This window comes from Culex quinquefasciatus, chromosome 3, assembly GCF_015732765.1.
Source record: "Culex quinquefasciatus strain JHB chromosome 3, VPISU_Cqui_1.0_pri_paternal, whole genome shotgun sequence".
Lineage (NCBI taxonomy): Eukaryota > Metazoa > Arthropoda > Insecta > Diptera > Culicidae > Culex > Culex quinquefasciatus.
Genome location: NC_051863.1, coordinates 37,463,086 through 37,474,549, shown reverse-complemented (window position 1 = coordinate 37,474,549; position 11,464 = coordinate 37,463,086). Strand labels below are relative to the sequence as shown.

At 32.4% G+C, this 11,464-nt stretch overlaps 1 protein-coding gene across 1 annotated transcript in view; it reads right to left on the bottom strand.

The window, feature by feature from the left end:
- Positions 1 to 11,464, bottom strand: part of LOC6046522 (synaptogenesis protein syg-2) — a 587,979-nt gene that overhangs the window by 550,512 nt on the left and 26,003 nt on the right. The gene's annotated exons all lie outside the window — the stretch shown is intronic.

Below are 11,464 nucleotides of genomic sequence, written 5' to 3'. Positions count from 1 at the left end.
CAAAAGCGTCATCTTTTTTTTTTCAAATCCAAAAATCAATGTTGTCGATTTTGAAAATATTTACATCAAAATCGAGAAAAATTGTGACGATTTTGGAAACATTTCAACGCTTACGAATTCGAAAACATAGAGTTACCGCATAAGCTTACAACATTTCTATCCGTGTACTGTCAAAAATCTTCAAAATGTCAATAAGTTCACTTATCATATTGTTTCTCCAAAAGTTTTGTGTCTTTTTTATATGTGACGTTTTTAATTTTTTTAAGCTATAAAGTTCTCTATTTTACAAAAAAAAAAATAAATTAATTTTAGAGCAATTCTCTAGGAATCGTACTTTTCTGAGAATTTTAATTTTTGTATTTTTCAATTCGACTGAAACTTTGTTGGTGCCTTCGGTATGCCCAAAGAAGCCATTTTGCATCATGAGTTTGTCCATATAATATTCCATACAAATTTGACAGCTGTCCAAACAAAAATGATGTATGAAAATTCTAATATCTGTATCTTTTGAAGGATTTTTTGATCGATTTGGTGTATTCGGCAAAGTCGTAGGTATGAATAAGGACTACACTGAAAAAATATGATACACGGTAAACAAATTTTTGGTGATTTTTTTTTAACTTGATTTGCAAAAAAATACTTTTTTTATATGTTTTAGAGGACATCTGATGCCAACTTTTTAGAAATTTCCAGGTTGTGCAAAAAGTCGTTGCCTGAGTTATGATTTCGATACAAATAAAAAAAAAAATCGAAACATTGGTCCAACAAAATTTTTCAACTTCATTACTGTACGTAAAATCGAACTTGCTATCAAAAAGTACGTTGGTGAAATTTTGGTAAAGTACACCGTTTTTAGGTAAAAGCAGGAGTGCTCAAAGTTTTTTGAAGATGGGTCAAATTTGAAGCTCAAATGAGCTTGCGGGTCAAATGTACAGGTTTAGAAAAATGTTGTTTTTAGCATTTCCGTTAAGGCCTATGCAAATATTTTTAAAAGTTTTTGTCCCTCGGTTCTGGCTGGGGTTGAGGGGGAGAAGCAAAAAAATAAAATAAAAAATATAGATTTTGAAATAACAAACCATAGTTTCAACATTTGCATGGAAAAAGTGATTTTAAATGCTTTTTTCACTAGTACAGTTGTTTTGCAATCATTAGTTTTCAAAAAGTATAAAATTTGTCGAAACCAAAAAAAAAATGCGAAAAAAACTATTTGCGATAATAAACATCACAAATTCAACAAAAAAAAAAAATCAAATAACCCAAACATGCTACAAAATTATTCTAGATGAAGGGGAATGCAGTTTTAAATTGATTTCAGCTGATTTACGTAAAATCAAATTTTGAACACAGGAGGCTGAATAAGCAAAAAAGTTAAAAACGTCAACAAACGAAAAAAGGCAGAACGAAGTTTGTCGGGTAAGGCTAATGTCTTCAATAAAAAAAATTAAAGTATTGTTATATTTCTAAAATGGTGACATGTAATCTGCATAACTCATGTAACAGCGTAATTTTATCTTTAACATCTAAACCTGTTAAATTAAGTGTGACTAATAAAAAATCGTTGAGAGCCAGAGTTTCAACATTTCAACAACAAAAATGTTAGAAAATTTTTAAAGCACTCGTAAAGTTGAATTTGTAAATAATAATATTTCCAAAAAATATAAGATTCTGCAAAAAAAAAAAAAATGCGAAAAAACATTTAATCAAATGAAATGCACAAAAAATGAATTAATTTAGTATTCCAAATGATTCTTAATGCAGAGAAATGCATTTTCATGTGATTTCATATGATTGCACTTAAAATTTCAATATTTTGATTTTTTTTTGAATCATTATTTTTGCCCATGATTTTTCAAGCCAATTTTTGACTACACGGAGAGACTGTGCCCAGAAATTTTAACAATTAAAATTGTTGATTTTACTTTCGTAAATTTTAACAAAAACGTACTTGTTACTGCCAATATTCCGTTAAAATAACTAAAATTCAGTATTTATTTAATAACCTGTTTGTTGAAAATGCTAGAGGCAAAAAGCTAACAGATTTCCCGAACTCGAATGAACGTGCTCGACTGTTAGCTTTTGTTTTAGGAAAATCAAAAATTTTGTTGGTTGAATATAATTTACATTTGGTTGAATATTTAGAAGATAAACTTGGGTTTGTTTACATCTGTCATTTGAAGTCAGGATTCGAACGAGAGCGGTCGGTTTGTTGAGTTTGTGTTGTTAATTGTGAAGTAAGAGGATGTGAAAGGTGAAAATTACACTATTTGGCTAAGTTGAAGTGGCAAATCGAAGTGCACACTGCTGCAACTGTGAAGGTGGAATTGGTGAGTAAGTTTGTTGATGATTTCTTTGCAGGTGATAAACTATGAAGAGCAAAACGAGGACATTCGCAATGGGGACCTCTGATGCGAGGGGACTTTATGATAATGTTTGGAGGAAAGAGAGGGCAGTGGAAGGAAGAGGCGGGCCAACTCTTGCACGACAATACTTGCACGGGCAAATTTAACAAAATGTTGGTTAATCTAAGTAAGTATGGGTTTAATTTTACACAACAATTTATCTATTGTGTTTTTAATTAGAAAACTGAATCACCAGGAACCTTCGTGCTTACGATGGATATTTCAGAATCATCAACCATAAAATACATGGAAATGCGTACACATTATATCAAAATAAAAATTCGATGGTGGGAAATGTCTAAAAAATAAAATATATAAAAGATATAAAAAGAAGATATTAATATTTTAAAAATGCTGTTGAAAAAGACTGCTCAATAAACTGGTAAGTAAAACTCAAAATATTGTTTTCAGGAATCGGAGTACGTTAAATAAATTGAATCAAATGCAATGAAAGTATGTTGCCAAAAGTAGTTGTTAAATTAGTGCAAACTGGGTAAGTAGCATTATTGATATTTCTTGTTTATAATTACATTTATTTACGTTCCTTTTATCAGTTTAGAGCCCGAATTATTTTTTCTATTAGATTAATAATAAATTTCATATGTCTATTTGCAGCAAAAGGTTCGCCTTGGTGTAAATTCTGTGTCCAACCTCAAGAAAAATAACTAAACATGAGACCGTTGTAGATGATGACGACTTATCGGATGATTTCTCAGTGATGGTAAGTGAATACAACACTTAATTGTATACAACATAATAAAAATATAAGCTTAAAACTTGGTGAAATTTTTGCTCGGTTTCTACTTTTAAGGAATTTACGAGAAATTAAACATATTTTTTTGAACATGTTTAACAAAATTTGTAAAATGCTTTTTTTATTATAATTTTTTTAAAACATTAATCAAACATAACATGTTTTATAATAACAATTAAAAAAAATACAAATAAGTACAAGTACAACAAGTTAATTTGTGAGGCATTATTACAAAATTTACTGCAAATTAAATAAAAATATTGCTAACTACAGCTAATTACTGACTACATGTACGAATATTTTTCTGTATTCAAGTAAGACATTAGTTAAAAATATAGCTAGAAATTCGGCCCAGCCTGTATCGTTAAATAATTAAAGAAAATATATATAGACACTAACATAAATTATGTTTAATTAAGAAATGTTTTGTTATAAACCACTAATAATTTGCTGCATGCAAAAATATTTCAGTTGATACAACGAAAAAAGTTAAAAAATAGTTGAAAAATATTGTCCAGCCTGTTTTTACAGAATATTTAACAATTATTCAGCTGAAAACAAAAAAAATAGTTAATTTTCTGAAAAAATATTCTAGCAGTCGACTGCTAGAATTTTTTTTTGGTCATTTAACCAACAAAAATGGCAATTCTAACTATTTTTTTGTTACTTTTACCTACTGGTGGTCAGCAATTTCGGGTTAACAAAATCAACAATCGATTGTTGAAAAAAAGCTGTGTAAAAAATTAGCCCATACTTTTAGTTAAATTAACCAAGAATTCCTTAGATTTGCCCTGGCCGGTCTCTCCGTGTAGGGGGGGCAGGGGGAATCTCGAAAAAAGCTTTGTAAATACTTGGAACAGCCTTATTTCCCGATTTCAACATGTTGTCTGCCTTAATCCTGAAAGCCAGTATTTTCAAAAATGTTTGATGATGTTTTAATTAAGCCAATATTTTGAAAAACTAAATAATTACTTTACAAGAGATCAACGGGCCATTTAACATGATAATTCAAACCAGGTCCGCGGGCCACAAAAAAAAACCTCGCGAGCCACACCCAAGTAACATTTTAGGCTTTATCAAAGCTGTCACAACCGCTATAAAACCTATCAGCCAAAACCAACATTAAAACCCCTTAGTCGTAACAAACTCCCCAGAACCTTGATAAACCCCACTTAAAACCCAAAAGGACCTCCGCAAAAGGTTGTTACGGCCTATTTATAAAACCTACATAGGAGTTCAAGGCTTTACAACTGAATCCTAACAACATCCTCAAAGCCTTGATAAAACCTTTGTAAAAACCTAGTCAGGAGTTATGGAAAAATGACATTTCATACGTCTTCAAACGTCTTATGCCAAATAGGTTTTATTTTGGCAAAAATAAGTCTTCGTCTTGCCAAATGAAATTATGGAGATGGTTGTCAAAAATGGCGATGATAAATAATAGATATTAGAGGTAATCCAAATAATTTGAAAGCTTATTTCTCGCAATTGATGGCTCAAATTCAGCTGCGGTTGAAATTTTATTGATAAATGTAGGGGAGATAGAGCCAAAAATTCAACTCGCTTCATCAAAAATCAATATTTTGTAATCAAAGTGTTTAATGTTAAAAAATATTTTATTGCAATTCTTTGAAAAAAATGTTCAAAATATTTTTAAACATCTATCGCTATATTAATCATACCAGAAATTCAGCATAAATGTGTGTTTTCATCAACTTCTAATCAAGATGGCGGTCAATCATATTCAATCAGAGCACGCGTTTAGCGCCATATTTATGCACTGTTATTTGGCCGCGATAATTGCTCTCTTAGGAGCTTATGGTTTTAAGTGAGCTTTTTACATGCCTAATGGCACTTGACAGCTACAACACCCTAGGTTTTAACAAAGCATGCGATAAAACCGTTTGGCATGGCATTGCCATCTGGTTTTCAAGCCTCTATTAAAACTTTCATAAAACCTTATTGAAAGCCAGTCGGCTTTTATTTCCACCCGGTTTTATGTCCGAGACATAAAACCCTGGTTAGAACCTATTAATTATCTCTTGCTTGTTGGTTGCGGTGAAGGCCCAAATAAAACTATTAATCAATCAAGATGCTACAATAAAACCTCAATAAAACTTTAAAAATGTTACTTGGGCACTTTGGTCACCCCTGAGTCAAAGAAATTTTCAGAAAAGTTTATTTGAAAAAAGTCGCAGCCATTAATTTTTTAAATAATGCCCATGTTTGCTCACCTTTTAAATAAATATTTTTAAATGCTGCGAAAATTCTATATAATGTTTTAATTTTTATTAAACCAAGACTAACATTTCAAAAGGGCCAAACATTCAATATAAAGCCCTTTTAAAATGTAATTATTTTCGAAAAAATTGGAAAATTTCACTAAAAATAAAAATATTGTTTTCGGAAAAATCGAAAAAAATCACAAATGTTTCATATTTTTATATTAAAAATCGGACCTTTAGCTGCTTATATATCAATATAAGAAAATGATAGGTTGTTTAGGTGAGACTTAGAAACTTAAATTTTCCTGTTTTTAAACCTTTGCATGGCAATATCTCAGCACGTAAGGGTCGTATCAACAATCTCAGAAAAGCAATATATGGGACCATCCATAAACCACGTGGACAATTTAATGGGGGTAAGCGATTGTCCACGCTCCATACAAAAAAGATTTTTTTTGTATGGACAATTGTCCACGAAGGGTGGGGGGGGGGTTGAGATTCTCAAAAAAGTGTCCACGTGGTTTATGGATGGTCCCTATAGAGAATTTTCTAAATCAAAAAACAAATAAAAGGTTTTTTTTGAAAATTAACTCTTAGTGAAATCATAAAAAAAAACTTTTTTTTTGTAAAATCGCGATTACTCTTGGTGTTTACAAGCAAACCCCTGATGATTATATATTGAAATTTTTATAATTCTCTACTCTACAACTTTGTAGAACATTATTACACTCTAAAAAACAATACTGCAAAGTTAGAAAAACACAAAATTTTAAAATGAAAATTTTTGTTCTTAATGAAAAAATGACCCTTCTGATTCAAAAGTACATTAAATTTCTCATAAAATGACATGTTACAAAAAAAATTCCATTCGAGTAACGTAAAATGGCAGAGTTTTTAAAACTTTTTTAGTGTTTTTTTCGATGAAAAATACGTTTTTCCGGAATTCTGAGTACACCATCAAATTGGTCGTCTAATTTTACATAAAAGTGCCTTTGACACCAAATTTCTATCTCATCACCGTTTTAGGCTGCACATTATTGAAAACATCTCTTTTTTCGAATGTTCAAAAATTGAAGGGGTCGTACCGCCCCTCCGTCACGAGGTATCAAAAAAACGGACCTTGGATTCGAGATCAGGGACCAAAGTTACCCCTTAGAACAAAGTTTCACGCAAATCGAAGAGGGGTCGGGGCAACTGCTGTGTGAGTTGGCGGAGAATTACTCTAATGTTTGAAATGCTTGACCTCCAATTTTTGTGGATTTTAATGTAAGTCAATTATCTTGACGTATTTTAATTGATTTTTTTTTTCAAATGTGATACATTTATAATGAAATTTGTGAGAAACAAAGTGAGAATCAAGGGGCCTACCCCAGTACATGTTTTGAAAATAAAAATCTCAAAACAAGCCTTACTGATTTAATAATAAGCCAAAAATGAATTGACATTTTATCATTGTTAACCCAATTCATGGTACCCTGATTTTTTTTCCAAGTTGTATTCAACTTTACCATGAAGACCTCGGAGCTTTCTTCCCGGCATCACAGCGAGTGGAACCAGTCCCTGCGGGACTCATTTCCATAATTACCCAAACAACACACTTAAATGCTTCACTTAGCAAGCAAGTGTAGGAAAAACTGAAGGACTCGCTCCCTCTGGACTCGCTCGCTCTCTTCTTACATGGCCCTTCTTTTGTGCACTCTCCCCAGGAGCTTTCCATTTCCATTATCCTAAATTGACCCAGTGGCGGACGGCCTCACGACCAAACCTGAGCTTTTTTCTTTTTCTCTCTTTTATATTTTTGCAAAACAAGTCAACGCCGAAAGCTGCTCTCCAGCATCCCGACCAAGTAAAAGTGGAAAATTAAAAACTTAAGAAGGTCACGCAATTAAGGCAAATTACCTTGAGCATATTTACGCTCGCGAAAGCTCCTGCCCTAGGTCACCAGCACCCGGAGGTGACCTCTCACCGCCTTCCCAGAGGACAGAACTGTGCCCTAATATAAACACCCTTAAGGTCCTCAATCCCGCTCCCTAAAACTACCCCCTCATGAACACGTAGAAAGAAAAAAAAACACCCCGCAAATGAAAGCAAAGCTCAACGAAGAAAAAAAAACAAAATGGCGCAAGCAATTTCAAGGCAAATGAGCTTGTAATGATTGCCAAAGAGATTTTTATGAAAGATTATGATTTCTTTTCTTGTTTTTGCCCGAGTGCTCTGTTGCTTGGCCCCAAAGCTCCTTTTTTTGCCCTACCTCTCTCTCTCTCTCTCTTTCTATCCTGGGAGCAGCTTTTGGCGCACAAATCGCCATGCCGGGCTCGACGTCGACTTTTGCCATGTTTCACTTGGAATTAATTTGTATAATTTATGTGTTTTTTTTCTCTCTCTCTCGTTGCTGCGAGGGCTGCTGCTGCTGCTGCTAATGCTGGTTGTTGGTGCTAGAAGGTGCTTTGGTTCTAGTGCTCGGCGATGAAGAAGAAAGCTTTCACGCTGGAATGCAGCCAGAGCCACGGGGAATACCGCTGCAGGGTTAATTGAGGGCTGGAGATTTCTTTGAAGTTTTGTTTTGTACTTAAAATGATTTCAGGCTGACATAATAAAATTCTTTAATCAAAAATGAATCCAAAACTTTTTTGAAAATCGTCGCAATTATTTTTTTTTTTAATTAGTGCCCAGGATTGCTAACCTTTGAAAAACAAAATCAAAAAATCAAAAAATAAAATAAAGAAAAGTGTTTTTTTGCAAGTTAAGTTTTAGTGACACAAAGTGAAATTAAAGATCATCCAAAAAATTTACCGTGTTTTATGTTTTCAGTGTAGTCCTTATAATACGTACAATTTTGCGGAAGACACCAAATCGATCAAAAAAATCCTTCAAAAGATACAGATTTTTAAATTTTCATTTATCATTTTTGGATGAACAGCTGCCAAATTTGTATCTAAAAATAAGCGTCATATTTGCAAAAATTTTGTAATATTTTTTAGAGCCCAAGGAAACAAATAAATTGATAAATTCATCTCCATCATTCATCACAATTTATTTGTAAACTTTTTTTTTTATTTGGAAATTTGCGTCCAACGTGTTGATTGAAATTAAATTCAATGTTAAATTAATATAAACAAGGGTACTTGATATTTTTGGAATGCAAAATTAAGATTGCTGCAAACGAAAACTCATTATACATTGTTTTAAACAATGACAACAATCCGTCTCTGTACGGTAATATCTACTCTAAAGTCCTCACTTTCGGGCAAACCGACGCCGTGGCTTGATTCGTCGTTCCTGCTGCCACATCAGAAGAAACATTGTTGTTTTACCGTATACTTTTTTGTTTCCCCGTCACTTTTTTTCAGTCTCCCTTCCTGCGGTTTTTTTACCTTCCTTCCTTTAATTTTTTCCCACCCAAAAACTGCCCCACGTGAATGAATTATTCCTTGGACTCTGACCGCGGCCATTCCGGGCACGAAAATGAGTGTTTTGTTTTATTTTCCATCCAACACCATCCCCACAACACCACCCTCCCAAGCTAATGCTTTTGATGTTGAGAGATTGAGCCCGTTGGCCAATCACTGCCTCACCTCCCTCCCCTCCTCACCCTCGCAGCTTAGGGAAAGCGTTTTTCCACCAAGCGCGACTTTGAAGCTGTGACTCCCCTCCCGATTGAAAGTTCCACCGCGCGCGGCAAAAGCTTTTGATGTGTTTGTTTCGTGCCGAGGGAAAAGTCGTTGCCGTTGTTGTTGTTGTTTTTCACCGATGACCACCAACCAGTGAGGTCGGTCGGTGGGGTGGGGAAAAGGGTGGGAAAATTTTCGTTTGAACATTCCTAGTTTTGTTGGAGGAAAAAAAAATAGTTTCTCGAAAGTTGCACGAGCGAGTAAGCACTGAATGGTGGAAAACAGGTCAGCGATCGTTTCCGATTATCGATAGTATGTTTATTTTTGTTTGAGTAGAAGCTTTTGACAAACCCTTTTTGTAGATAATGGATGGAGTACTTGAAAGTTTCTGATAGATTTTTGTTAATAAGAAATCAAGAAATAAAAAGTTCAATAAAAAGAACAACTTTTGATACAGGAATAAACCTAAACATTTAGGGATTTTTGGAAAATTTCTTGTCTACCAAGATCGAGCCAAGAAGCTCGGACCAGCACAACTGGTGATCATTCTCTTCTGTATTCGATTGGAAAAAGAAAGGGTGTGTATCGTCACAGAAGATGACCTATGGAATGTTAAAATTAACAGGAAAAGATCTACCTTTGGCCACTATAGTTAGTACCAACAACTTACATCTTCCTTTGTTTAAAAGGTCAAGCAGAAAAACTGACCTTTTATGTTTGCTGTTTTACCAAAATTTCCAGCTCCTATGTTGAATCTCTAATTCACTTCAAATCTTCAAATCTTCAAATCTTCAAATCTTCAAATCTTCAAATCTTCAAATCTTCAAATCTTCAAATCTTCAAATCTTCAAATCTTTGAATCTTCAAATCTTCAAATCTTCAAATCTTCAAATCTTCAAATCTTCAAATCTTCATATCTTTAAATCTTCAAATCTTCAAATCTTCAAATCTTCAAATCTTCAAATCTTCAAATTTTCAAATCTTCAAATCTTCAAATCTTCAAATCTTCAAATCTTCAAATCTTCAAATCTTCAAATCTTCAAATCTTCAAATCTTCAAATCCTCAAATCTTTAAATCTTCAAATCTTCAAATCTTCAAATCTTCAAATCTTCAAATCTTCAAATCTTCAAATCTTCAAATCTTCAAATCTTCAAATCTTCAAATCTTCAAATCTTCAAATCTTCAAATCTTCAAATCTTCAAATCTTCAAATCTTCAAATCTTCAAATCTTCAAATCTTCAAATCTTCAATCTTTGAATGTTAGAATTTGCATTTCCCAAATTTACAAGTTTAACATTTCTTTACTATTTTTTCTATTTAAATCTTAACATCTTCAAACACTCAAATCATTTGATCTTACAAATATAAAGAAGGAATGATCCATTCTTTTTAAATATAAAAATCCAATGTTTAAGTTTAACAACAACTATAAAAATTTCTAAATAGTGGTTAAATCTGGGGAATGTGAATGGAAATCCAAGCAAAAGGACCTTCTGGTTGATTATGAAAATCAATCAGCATCTCTCGATCATGCTAAAGAATTGGCTTATTCTAGCGAAAGTGAGATTCTTCCAAATTCTTGGAACCACCGTATCAAGGTTGTTAACGATAAAATTATCGAGGTTCGATAACGATAACGATAATTCTATTGTTATCGTCGGGACGATAACGAAAATCTATCGATATCGTTCTTCCGATAATTGTATCGGCGATAATTTTATCGACGATAACGGACTATAACTTATATTTAATATATTTCTAAAATTGACCAAATCATGTTGAATTTTCAAGATTCCTCTTAGTAAATATTTTTTTGATAAGGTTTCATCCATAAAGTACGTCAAACTCTAAAACAGTCAAATACATGCAAAATTTCGAATCGTTTGATTCTCATATTGCGAATTATAAAAATTTGAGTGTTTTCGAGAAAAAAACGGTATTTTTGTGAAAATTTAAGTATTTCACTAAAATACTCTAAAACATTAAAAATGCTTACAAAATTTCGAACCGTTTGATACTCAGATTGCAAATTAGAAAACTTTGAGTTCTTTAAAAAATACGGTATTCTGTAGTTTTTTTAGTATTAATACACCCAAATGTATTCAATTAAATGCAAAAATGTAAAACAATTTAAAATAAATGAATGAATGTGAACAGTAATAATACAACGAAAAATACAACAAAGATGAAGAGCATTTAGCCATACCACTTAAAATGTAAATGAAATGTAATTTTTATATGAAAGTTCATTAAAGACATATTTAATTAAAATTTAGTATTATTACTTTGAAACTTGTTATATTTCAATAAAAATATTTACTAAAGGGAAGCTTTAAAAATGAACATGATTTGGTTGATTTTAGTCAATTTTAAAAATATACTAAATATACATTATCGTCCGTTGTCGTCGATCAAATTATCGGCGATAGAATAATCGGAAAAACGATCGTCTTAAAGTTTTCCATACAAATTTG